This window comes from Poromitra crassiceps, assembly GCF_964638095.1.
Source record: "Poromitra crassiceps genome assembly, chromosome: 1".
In the NCBI taxonomy this organism is placed as follows: Eukaryota; Metazoa; Chordata; class Actinopteri; order Beryciformes; family Melamphaidae; genus Poromitra; species Poromitra crassiceps.
The window spans coordinates 73,246,227-73,260,185 of NC_139623.1; the positions used below are offsets into that span (position 1 = coordinate 73,246,227).

At 46.0% G+C, this 13,959-nt stretch overlaps 1 protein-coding gene across 1 annotated transcript in view; it reads right to left on the reverse strand.

The window, feature by feature from the left end:
- Positions 1-13,959, reverse strand: part of LOC310785223 (rho guanine nucleotide exchange factor TIAM1-like) — a 204,798-nt gene that overhangs the window by 30,405 nt on the left and 160,434 nt on the right.

The window sequence follows — 13,959 nt, forward strand, 5'->3', positions numbered from 1 at the left end:
CAGGAGGAAGTCGGGTCGCGTCCACGTAGCTTCCATTCCTCTGCGTCAGTCAACGAGGCTGCTTTTCTATCTTCCCTCAAGATGGATGGATGCTTAACTACTCTAGCCAACTTCATCAAAACTGTCCAATTCAATGCCTGCTATCCAGCACTCGCACCGCTCTGTGGATCACTACTGAATGCCGTTAAATGAAACACCGTCACGGCTGAAAAAATAGGACATTGAACAGATTGAGTAGAACAGATTGCAATAAACAACAGCCCTGTGATCAGCACAAAGCGTGTCCCCTCACTCCTACAGCGTCTATCCAATCAGTCTGTCTCTCTCAGATCCTGATGTGCCATTTCCCCCTCACTCTGTTGCTGTCTATCCTCTGTCTCTTGCTGTCTCTCTCTCTTTCTGTCTCTCTCTGCCTTTTTGCCTATCTCTCTCGCCCTTCCGTCCAAGAAGCAGAAGCCCAGCAAACGGCACAAGAAAACACTCAAATAACAAACATCACGTCATCCTCACAGGAGATGGAGAGAAAGAAGGGAAGAGATGCGCGGGGAGAATGAAGGGACAGAGTTAGAGAGATGAAGCAGTAGAGGGTGGTGGTGAAAAGCCATATAGAGTCAAACTAGGAGAGGCAGACATCTGGCATGCCAGTCTCTCCCCCACCCCCCCACACCGCACTCGTCCTCTCTCATCACATCACAGCCCAAAGAGACTGGAAACACTGGAAAAGTACAGCAGCCTTAAAAAAGAGGGGGGGGGGAGGATTATGTATTTGAGCTCACACTCTTACATTTGCAAATAAGCCTTGGCGTTTCTTTTGAACTGCTCCCGAGCATCGGATGTGTGAGATTTGCCACATAGCGCGATATATCAATATATTAAATATAATATATTAATAACAATATATTAAATCAGTGCCAGAAAGATTAGATCATCAATTTAACACTATGAACTAACAACATAGCCAACACTATCTGAAGTAGACTGCATCCTTTTATTAGTCAAATCAATTCTAAAGGATTAGGCCTACTGGCAGTACCTGACTGACCCATGTGGGTCTGACTGGAGCTCAAAGGATCATTTCAAATACATTGTCTCTTTCTCCTGAGCCCTGAGAGACATTACTTTCCTGTGGCATCATATGTTATTATCACACCTGCTGGAGGCTTGTCATTCCTGAAGAACCAGAGTAATATAACACTATGAGGGCGGCCATGCCTTCACTTTCAACTGATTTACAGAGCTGAGAATGGAAATAAGATCAGGTTATCGCTATTGAAGGTGAAAGGAACATGAGGATATCCTTCACCCAAGTATGAATATCGATTGCTGGCACTTTCCCAACCCTCTGTGGTTAAAATCATACTTGCAATACAAAACGTGGCAATGTAGCCTCCAAGCATATGATGCTCACAAACACAATGTAGACACAATGTAGCCTCCAAGCATGATGCTCACAAACACAATGTAGACACAATGTAGCCTCCAAGCATGATGCTCACAAACACAATGTAGACACAATGTAGCCTCCAAGCATGATGCTCACAAACACAATGTAGACACAATGTAGCCTCCAAGCATGATGCTCACAAACACAATGTAGACACAATGTAGCCTCCAAGCATATGATGCTCACAAACACAATGTAGACACAATGTAGCCTCCAATCATATGATGCTCACAAACACAATGTAGACACAATGTAGCCTCCAAGCATATGATGCTCACAAACACAATGTAGACACAATGTAGCCTCCAAGCATATGATGCTCACAAACACAATGTAGACACAATGTAGCCTCTAAGCATGATGCTCACAAACACAATGTAAACACAATGTAGCCTCCAAGCATGATGCTCACAAACACAATGTAGACACAATGTCGCCTCCAAGCATGATGCTCCCAAACACAATGTAGACACAATGTAGCCTCCAAGCATGATGCTCACAAACACAATGTAGACACAATGTAGCCTCCAAGCATATGATGCTCACAAACACAATGTAGACACAATGTAGCCTCCAAGCATATGATGCTCACAAACACAATGTAGACACAATGTAGCCTCTAAGCATGATGCTCACAAACACAATGTAGACACAATGTAGCCTCCAAGCATGATGCTCACAAACACAATGTAGACACAATGTCGCCTCCAAGCATGATGCTCACAAACACAATGTAGACACAATGTAGCCTCCAAGCATGATGCTCACAAACACAATGTAGACACAATGTAGCCTCCAAGCATGATGCTCACAAACACAATGTAGACACAATGTAGCCTCCAAGCATGATGCTCACAAACACAAGTGGTTTCAATGTTACACATCAAGTCTGATCAAAGCACCGTGTCACTCTTCTTGTTAATCCCAACCAGCAGCAACATGTGCACACATTCACACAATTGCAATAGACAGAAGTTGGAGCTCTGTTCCCGACAACATGAAAGCAAACGGCTGAGCAAAAGATGAGTAAACAAAGACAGGAAACAAGTGAATAGACAGGAGACTCCAGGTCGCCTGCATACAATACCTTTTCTCCGGTTAGTCCCAATACACACAGTGGCTATCTCTGTCCTACCATGACAGCAGAGAGGAAGAAGAGGGGGGAGGGAGGGAGGAGCAGGGAGGCAAGAACCAACCTGCTCTCACGCCCGCCCGCTAAAACCATGCAGTGTGTGTGAGCCAGGATCAACAGAGATTACACATATCAACACACTTGGCATGCACATACACACAGATAATTACACACGCCCGGTATTTGACAGGAAAAGACTCGACCGATGTCATCCGGAGCAATTTCACTCTAGTATGCGAATCATGTTGTGCGAATAGAAACTTTTTGAGTACATGCTTCAGACATACACCAAAGACGACAGGCGTGTACGTATGAACACGGACACACACACACACACACACACACACACACACACACACACACACACACACACACACACACACACCTAAAGACTTCAATTTCACTTTTCATCTGAAATCAGGGTAACATGCAAATCCATAAATCCCTACAAGCAACGATGGGATATGTGCTATGACACAGAGAGCGAGAGAGAGAGAGAGAGAGAGAGAGAGAGGGAGGGAGAGAGAGAGAGAGAGAGAGAGAGAGAGAGAGAGAGAGAGAGAGAGAGAGAGAGAGAGAGAGAGAGAGAGACTTTAATCATTTAATCTGTATGATTAAGTGAGTGGATGATTACATGTCATGACATGAATCTTTATAAATCTATGCATGAGCACTTAGAATCTTGCATGTGACTTTCTCACTGTACTGCAGCACGATCTGCATGCTTCCCCTCAACTCTTTCTTTTAACAAGCATCAAGGTGGCACATACCCAGCATTAATATAACAGTATGGAATATTCAATCTTGTGCAATTATTTTAATCTGTATATATAGATCAACAGTATTATATCAAGGAATAAAACCTATAAATTATTGAAGAATTCCATTCAATAATTTCACAAATACATCTGCTCCTGGTTTTATATTCAGTACTGAACTGAACAGTCTTCATGAATCAGCAAAGTGCTCCCTCCAGTGGAAGACTGAGAAATGACAAGAGGACAGGTGAGTGGAAATAAAATAGCTAGGATAAAGCTGCAAGGGCTGATAGGAACTGAGGATGAGGAAAGGAGGATGACAAATGAAAACAAGAGGTCAATTGCAAGGCTACAGGGATTATGAGTGAATCATCCTCAAGCATAATAGTCAGTGATTGCATATATAGAGGCTCTAGTATGTAATTCATGCATGTAGTTATTTGCCCACAGATAAAACTTTCAGCGTCCATCAAAGCAAACTGTCTTGATTAAAAACTGTAGAAATCAGAAGTGTCATGCCCATTGTAACTGAGGGGGCAATTGCCCCCTCAGATTTCTGAGAGGTAAAAAAATAAAATAAAAAATAATAATAAACATATGCTATAATATTATAGGCTGTGTATGGTAGTTGAAACATAGTTTCAAGTTGACGATTATTTATGTTTGTAGTTCAAACAAAAACATAAATACTGTATAGGCTAAATACAGTACAACACAAAAGGCTGTTATTTACCCTTTGTCGCCACCTGGTGAGTAAATATATATAACTAAAACCAGTAAAATTGACAACCGGTCCGCGACTTTTTTCCACATGTATCTACCAGTCCTTGGCACAAAAAAGGTTGAGAACCTCCGCTCTAGAGGACACTAGATGAGACTAATGGAAGAGAAAAGATTTCTACCTTCTGAAAAGGCAATACCAGCCAAAATAAACATTGTGTTACATTGCTTTGAAACGTGTGGTCTCCCTTTTTTGTCAAGTCCATTGAGCCTGGGCAGTGGCAATGTACTTAGTCTGGTGATTATGGATCTTTCCAGGAGGCTGAGCAGTTTGGAAAATAGCCTTATGATTACATCTGCTCAGTCTGTTAATTTAAAATGAGATATTCCTCTAAATCTGGTTTCCAACCCCCCATATTTTTTGGGGCGCCATACTTTGTGCGCCGCCAAAAATTCGGCGACGCCCTAAGGGCGGAGCAGAGTTCGCCCCCTCAGATTGTTGGCTTGCATGACGGCCCTGGTAGAAATCACCTCCTCCTCCCCAAAACAATGCACTTTTCATTTCACACATGGCCCAAAGCAGAAGTGAAAGCCCTCTGTAAATTATAACCAGGCCTCGTCAGTGAGATTGACTATACCTCGGAGAACACTGGCATATCACCGTCATCTCTATTATCGCCGTTATCCCAAGCAATCAGCTTTTTGCGCCTCTCCTGTGGCTGGTTGATCATATTAAGGAGTTGTCTAATAATAATGAACCTCTCCATGTCCTCGGGCTAGCCAGACACTCATTTATCTCGGCTAAACGATGTGGATCGCTGCGGAGAATGAAGTCATTAGAATGTGGGGATAATAATTAAAATGGCCCCACTTCTCGCGCGCCTCCTCTCAGCCGTGCCACAGTGTGACCGGGGGGCACCGAGTGAACATACCGGAGACAGTCGGCGTGTGTGGGAACGCCCACAAAATGTTATACGGCCGGCGTGCGAGTGGGGTAAAACCACCATTATATCTCAATGGGCTGACTCACCAAATGAAGGTGCTGCGGCTCTAAACTACAGTTGAATGTAGTTAGACGCACATCTGAATAGACATTCAGATGTGCGTTTACTGCGGTGGTTAAATCCCCGATCGTGTCTGCCTGATGGGCTGGGCTAGCAGCTAAATTCTAACTTTGCTGAATGGATCGAAGGGGGGGATTTACCCCACCCTGACCACGCCCCGCAGCCAGGCTGAGCCAGCTAACCCAGCGTCTATGACGAGACATCGCCTCAACCTATGAGGTAAGACACTTCTCAGAGCCTGTCGGCCTGGTCGGGAGACGGCAAAGGATCACGAGGAAAGAGGGGAGACAAAAGCGTGATCTCAGACAAACAAAGGGGCGACCACATTTTGGAGAAGAGCGAAAGAAAGGTGCCGTGGTCCAAGTGCTTGTTCCAGAGCCAACAGCAACTTCCCTCATGTTTATGATCATAACAGCAGGGGGTGGTGGCGGGGGGTGGAGGAGTTGGGGAGGGAGGAGGAGAGAGGGGCTGAAAGAGGACAGGGAGTGAGAGGAGAACTGGAGGGGGGGAGGAGGGAGGGGGAGAGAGGGGCTGAAAGAGGACAGGGAGTGAGAGGAGAACTGGAGGGGGGAGGAGGGAGGGGGAGAGAGGGGCTGAAAGAGGACAGGGAGTGAGAGGAGAACTGGGGGGGGAGGGAGGAGGAGAGAGGGGCTGAAAGAGGACAGGGAGTGAGAGGAGAACTGGAGGGGGGGAGGGAGGGTGAGAGAGGGGCTGAAAGAGGACAGGGAGTGAGAGGAGAACTGGAGGGGGGGAGGAGGGAGGGGGAGAGAGGGGCTGAAAGAGGACAGGGAGTGAGAGGAGAACTGGAGGGGGGAGGGAGGAGGAGGAGGAGAGAGGGGCTGAAAGAGGACAGGGAGTGAGAGGAGAACTGGAGGGAGGGGGAGAGAGGGGCTGAAAGAGGACAGGGAGTGAGAGGAGAACTGGAGGGGGGGAGGAGGGAGGGGGAGAGAGGGGCTGAAAGAGGACAGGGAGTGAGAGGAGAACTGGAGGGGGGAGGGAGGAGGAGGAGAGAGGGGCTGAAAGAGGACAGGGAGTGAGAGGAGAACTGGAGGGAGGGGGAGAGAGGGGCTGAAAGAGGACAGGGAGTGAGAGGAGAACTGGAGGGGGGGAGGAGGGAGGGGGAGAGAGGGGCTGAAAGAGGACAGGGAGTGAGAGGAGAACTGGAGGGAGGGGGTAGGGAGGGGGAGAGAGGGGCTGAAAGAGGACAGGGAGTGAGAGGAGAACTGGAGGGAGGGGGTAGGGAGGGGGAGAGAGGGGCTGAAAGAGGACAGGGAGTGAGAGGAGAACTGGAGGGGGGGAGGAGGGAGGGGGAGAGAGGGGCTGAAAGAGGACAGGGAGTGAGAGGAGAACTGGAGGGGGGGAGGAGGGAGGGGGAGAGAGGGGCTGAAAGAGGACAGGGAGTGAGAGGAGAACTGGAGGGAGGGGGTAGGGAGGGGGAGAGAGGGGCTGAAAGAGGACAGGGAGTGAGAGGAGAACTGGGGGGGGAGGGAGGAGGAGAGAGGGGCTGAAAGAGGACAGGGAGTGAGAGGAGAACTGGAGGGGGGAGGGAGGAGGAGGAGAGAGGGGCTGAAAGAGGACAGGGAGTGAGAGGAGAACTGGAGGGGGGGAGGAGGGAGGGGGAGAGAGGGGCTGAAAGAGGACAGGGAGTGAGAGGAGAACTGGAGGGGGGGGGGGGGTAGGGAGGGGGAGAGAGGGGCTGAAAGAGGACAGGGAGTGAGAGGAGAACTGGGGGGGGAGGGAGGGGGAGAGAGGGGCTGAAAGAGGAGAGGGAGTGAGAGGAGAACTGGAGGGGGAGGGAGGGAGGGGGAGAGAGGGGCTGAAAGAGGACAGGGAGTGAGAGGAGAACTGGAGGGGGGGAGGAGGAGAGAGACGTGAGAGGAGCAGATGGAGAGGAAGGTGAGGAGAGAGAAAACAAGCAAGGCAGAGGACGAATGGAGAGAGAGTAGCCACTGAGCTGTTCTGTCTGGGGCAGCAGGACACAGACACATCACCTTGTAGCACTGAATTACGGGGGGTAAACTTGTGAGGCCAAGGGAAAAGGAGAGAGAAGGATAGATAGATGACAAGTAAAGGGAGGGCAGACTAAGAAAATGCAGATGACAGCACATGTGAGATGGGGACAGAGGGTGATAGACTGAAAGGAAAGGTGAGATGAATATATATAGAACTTTTTATTTTGTCTGAGGATAAGCCCCTTGAGATGCAGCATCTCGTTTACGAGAGGGTCCTCGAACACAATACATGAAACATTTCAGGAATACAAAACAAAGGTAACATTCAACGAAACAATTAACAAATACACACATAAATGCTCTCCCACCATCCCAAGCATCAATTAATCTATACAGACATCAATACAAACGAGGCTTTCCCACATAGTTAAGTATAGACTATATTATATAGACATATACTAGACATAGAATAACAGACCATCAAAAACAAGAACAACTCGATTTAAGAAAAACAAACAATGAAGTCTTGAAGATATGAAAAGAAGTAATTGATCTAAATGAGTCAGGCAAATTATTCCAGTCTGATGGTGCTTTGAATTTAAAAGCTCGTCTCCCAATTTGTTTAGAGATTTTAGGGACAATAAAAAATGGTTGTTGAGTATGCCTAAGTGAATAAGATGATCTAAATGGAACTAAAAGCTGTTTTAGGTATGAAGGATAGTTAAAGTGAATGCATTTGAAAACAAAGAGTAACCAATGAAAATGTCTCCTAGACTGAAGTGGTTGTCAGTTAAGTGAATCATACATGAAGCAATGATGTGTGTGGTAAGGACACCTCAGAACAAATCTACAAATATTATTAAAAACTACATTTAAAGACTGCAGATAAGTATCTGAGGTATTCTGATAAATTATATCCCCATAATCAATAATGGGAAATAAAAGCTGTTGAACAATACGTTTTCTCACTTTGAGAGTAAAACAATTAGTATTAGTAGTAAAAATATGAGGACAGACAGCACATGTGAGACAGGGACAGAGGGTGATAGACTGAAAGGAAAGGTGAGATGAAGATGAGGACAGCACATGTGAGACAGGGACAGAGGGTGATAGACTGAAAGGAAAGGTGAGATGAAGATGAGGACAGACAGCACATGTGAGACAGGGACAGAGGGTGATAGACTGAAAGGAAAGGTGAGATGAAGATGAGGACAAACAGCACATGTGAGACAGGGACAGAGGGTGATAGACTGAAAGGAAAGGTGAGATGAAGATGAGGACATCACATGTGAGACAGGGACAGAGGGTGATAGACTGAAAGGAAAGGTGAGATGAAGATGAGGACAGACAGCACATGTGAGACAGGGACAGAGGGTGATAGACTGAAAGGAAAGGTGAGATGAAGATGAGGACAGCACATGTGAGACAGGGACAGAGGGTGATAGACTGAAAGGAAAGGTGAGATGAAGATGAGGACAGACAGCACATGTGAGACAAGGACAGAGGGTGATAGACTGAAAGGAAAGGTGAGATGAAGATGAGGACAGCACATGTGAGACAGGGACAGAGGGTGATAGACTGAAAGGAAAGGTGAGATGAAGATGAAGACAGACAGCACATGTGAGACAGGGACAGAGGGTGATAGACTGAAAGGAAAGGTGAGATGAAGATGAGGACAGCACATGTGAGACAGGGACAGAGGGTGATAGACTGAAAGGAAAGGTGAGATGAAGATGAGGACAGACAGCACATGTGAGACAGGGACAGAGGGTGATAGACTGAAAGGAAAGGTGAGATGAAGATGAGGACAGCACATGTGAGACAGGGACAGAGGGTGATAGACTGAAAGGAAAGGTGAGATGAAGATGAGGACAGACAGCACATGTGAGACAGGGACAGAGGGTGATAGACTGAAAGGAAAGGTGAGACGAAGATGAGGACAGACAGCACATGTGAGACAGGGACAGAGGGTGATAGACTGAAAGGAAAGGTGAGATGAAGATGAGGACAGACAGCACATGTGAGACAGGGACAGAGGGTGATAGACTGAAAGGAAAGGTGAGATGAAGATGAGGACATCACATGTGAGACAGGGACAGAGGGTGATAGACTGAAAGGAAAGGTGAGATGAAGATGAGGACAGACAGCACATGTGAGACAGGGACAGAGGGTGATAGACTGAAAGGAAAGGTGAGATGAAGATGAGGACAGCACATGTGAGACAGGGACAGAGGGTGATAGACTGAAAGGAAAGGTGAGATGAAGATGAAGACAGACAGCACATGTGAGACAGGGACAGAGGGTGATAGACTGAAAGGAAAGGTGAGATGAAGATGAGGACAGCACATGTGAGACAGGGACAGAGGGTGATAGACTGAAAGGAAAGGTGAGATGAAGATGAGGACAGACAGCACATGTGAGACAGGGACAGAGGGTGATAGACTGAAAGGAAAGGTGAGATGAAGATGAGGACAGACAGCACATGTGAGACAGGGACAGAGGGTGATAGACTGAAAGGAAAGGTGAGATGAAGATGAGGAAGGTAGACTTATTCCACGTCATGTTGCACTGCTTTGTGTTGTATTGTTTGGATGGCCATTTGTTTTCCCTTCCACTCTTGTAAGGGAACGTCCCCTGACAATAAAGCTGAATTGAAAGGCACCTGGCTTAGCAAGACATCGTTCAACACTACTACTCATCTTACACTACAGCCCTCAGTATGGAGTCACTAAGGACTGGGCAACACTGCTACACTAACAGGTGTCATACCTCAGATTGTTGGGTGATACAGTAAACGATTCAAATTCAAATTTAAATTCCGGTACACCACTGATATTAACATCAGTGAGATCGTCAGTGATTTCACATGTATTCTGACTTTGATCTGAGAATTCTGACTTGAATCTAAAAATTCTGACTTTATTCTCAGAATCCTGATTTAAAGTTATAATCTCAAAACATTTCCATCTAAAAAAATAGAATACCGGTAATTAAAGTCACTATCTATCTGATAGTGAGCCCATTGACACTGTTTGGATCTCACCTGCAATTACCACTCATCGCCATAGGTGTCACCAAAGAACAAAAGTGAAATCTTAAGAGATGATCACTTTCACTTTAAACTCAGAACAACAACAAAAAGGAAAAAAAGCAAGTGACCCTAATCATCTTCACTAGTTTTAAATTGTGTGTGTGTGTGTGTGTGTGTGTGTGTGTGTGTGTGTGTGTGTGTGTGTGTGTGTGTGTGTGTGTGTGTGTGTGTGTGTGTGTGTGTGTGTGTGTGTGTGTGTTTTCAGGCAACCCTATTTGAATTATGGGCGACCCCAAGGTTGGGAACCAATGCAGTAAACATATGGTATGCATTTTGAGCTGAATGAAGATAACAAAAAACCTCTGAGTCTCTATTGAGTCTATTGTATGCACAGACATAAAGCTACTCCGACATTAGCAGTTAGAAATACATATAACATGCTTTTTTCCATGTTTTGTTAAGCCCTCCTCATTCCAGGCATCTTATCTCTAGGTTTGTGTGTTTGTTTGATGGCTGTATCAGGGCACCCACTACGAGGATGGGAGAGGCATGGCAGGAGGAACTCGCTGTTGCTCTATCTGAAATTATATGAGACAGAAGTTTGTCTATAGTCCAACTAACAGCAGACACCAGCTGATTCAATTTAAAGTTGCTCACCGTCTTCATTACTCCAAGCACATGTTGCACAAGATTTATCCTTCTGTCTCACCACTATGCGATAGGTGTCGGGTCTTAGAGGGCACACTGTCTCATGCTTTTTGAGTTCTGCCCCTCACTATCCAGATTCTGGGACAAAATATTTGACTGGTACTCCAAGTCCTACAAAATAACCCTACAGCCGGAGGCTGAACTCGCCATCTTCGGCTGCTCGGGGTCCTCTCTGAACTTCCCTACAGCTGTGCAACAATCTCTGACACTGGGGGGACAACTGTTCCAACAGAGCTGAGTCTAGACTAGAACCAGCACTGTTCCAACAGAGCTGAGTCTAGACTAGAACCAGCACTGTCCCAACAGAGCTGAGTCTAGACTAGAACCAGCACTGTCCCAACAGAGCTGAGTCTAGACTAGAACCAGCACTGTCCCAACAGAGCTGAGTCTAGACTAGAACCAGCACTGTCCCAACAGAGCTGAGTCTAGACTAGAACCAGCACTGCCCCCAACAGAGCTGAGTCTAGACTAGAACCAGCACTGCCCCAACAGAGCGGAGTCTAGACTAGAACCAGCACTGTCCCAACAGAGCTGAGTCTAGACTAGAACCAGCACTGCCCCAACAGAGCTGAGTCTAGACTAGAACCAGCACTGTCCCAACAGAGCTGAGTTTAGACTAGAACCAGCACTGTCCCAACAGAGCTGAGTCTAGACTAGAATCAGCACTGTCCCAACAGAGCTGAGTTTAGACTAGAACCAGCACTGCCCCAACAGAGCTGAGTCTAGACTAGAACCAGCACTGCCCCAACAGAGCTGAGTCTAGACTAGAACCAGCACTGCCCCAACAGAGCTGAGACTAGACTAGAACCAGCACTGTCCCAACAGAGCTGAGTCTAGACTAGAATCAGCACTGTCCCAACAGAGCTGAGTTTAGACTAGAACCAGCACTGTCCCAACAGAGCTGGGTCTAGACTAGAATCAGCACTGTCCCAACAGAGCTGAGTTTAGACTAGAACCAGCACTGCCCCAACAGAGCTGAGTCTAGACTAGAACCAGCACTGCCCCAACAGAGCGGAGTCTAGACTAGAACCAGCACTGCCCCAACAGAGCTGAGACTAGACTACAACCAGCAGTGTCCAAAAAGAGTTGAGTCTAGACTAGAACCAGCACTGTCCCAACAGAGCTGAGTCTAGACTAGAACCAGCACTGCCCCAACAGAGCTGAGTCTAGACTAGAACCAGCACTGTCCCAACAGAGCTGAGTCTAGACTAGAACCAGCAGTGTCCAAAAAGAGCTGAGTCTAGACTAGAACCAGCACGGCCCCAACAGAGCTGAGTCTAGACTAGAACCAGCACTGCCCCAACAGAGCTGAGTCTAGACTAGAACCAGCACTGCCCCAACAGAGCTGAGCCTAGACTAGAACCAGCACTGCCCCAACAGAACTGAGTCTAGACTAGAACCAGCACTGTCCCAACAGAGCTGAGTCTAGACTAGAACCAGCACTGTCCCAACAGAGCTGAGTCTAGACTAGAACCAGCACTGCCCCAACAGAGCTGAGTCTAGACTAGAACCAGCACTGTCCCAACACAGCTGAGTCTAGACTAGAACCAGCATTAACCTCACTCATTAACTTTTCCCTCCAGACTAAAGCTCACTGCATGACACACATCCAGCGAGGAGCCTTCGCTTGTCTGTTGCTCATGTCTGGGCTGTCGTGTCGATAAAAAACGGAAAAACGTGTACTGGTTACTGGTTATCAGGCATTGCCATGGTGATGGAAGTGACAACCGTATCCAAGGGAGACCGGCTGGCACACGGCCAGTCCCAGCAATCACTGTGCTGACCCTGATCAGACCAGACATCATCTTAATTAGATAGTGACACTGCTCCCTCGCGCTTTCACTCTGTCACACACACACACACACACACACACACACACACACACACACACACACACACACACACACACACACACACACACACACACACACACACACACACACACACACACACACACACACACACACACACACACACACACCTGTTCAGGTGCCTATCTAGGACTGAGTGTGATAGACAGGTTCACACAACCGCCATCAAACGCACTGGTGCACACTGTCATGTCATATATTGTCAGTACTGTGGGTAAATTTAGCTATGTAAGATTATGATTTGCTTACAGTGTTCACCTAGCTATGTTATATATCTAGACAGACTCACTATACTGTATTAACACATTAAGACTTGATAACTGAATTCAGATTGAGAGAGAATTGAGATTCAGAGGGATTTTTGTTGTTAAAAGATGTGCAAAATTTCTGTCGCCTGTGATTCTCAAGCAGGTTATTCAAGCTATAATTTTGTTGTATCTTGATTATTGTCCAGTGGTGTGGTCTAGTGCTGCAATGAACAAGCTAAGGAGACTGCAGATGGTACAAAATAAAGCAGCTAGGATTGCACTTCGTTGTGATAATAAAACAAATGTGTCAGCCATGCACAGCTCCTTGGCTTGGTCATTTGTAAAAAAATAGACTACTCTATTCACTTCTTATGTTTATGTGGAATATTCTTGACACTAAAGACCCCTTATCTCTGTATGAAAATGTATCTCTAAGTCATAACAGGCACACATACTCAACATGCGACTGCAGGAGGTTTTACACTTCCAGTAGTTAGAACAAATGCGATGAAAATAACTGTCATGTTTAGAGGTATGCAGGAATGGAACACCCTTCCCACACATATTACACAAAAGAAAAGCAAAAAACATTTTAAATTCTTGGTAAAACAGCACTTACTACTGTGATAATGCTATGTATGTGTGTATGTATGTGTATGTATATATGTGTATATATATATATGTGTGTATGTGTGTATGTATGTATGTATGTGTATACATATGTATATAGAGCATATTGAAGCATGTACATAGCTAATATATATGGCGATGGTAATAGTTATATGTATAATTATATATATAAGATATGGTAATGGTATATATATAGGTATACATAATATGTGATGTAGTTTTATGTATATTCTACACATCTGTAATGGTATGTAGGTAATTCTGACTATGCAATATCATGAAAGGTATGTATTCGTCTTCGGCTGCTCGGGGTCCTCTCTGAACTTCCCTACAGCTGTGCAACAATCTTTGACACTGGGGGGACAACTGTTCCAACAGAGCTGAGTCTAGACTAGAACCAG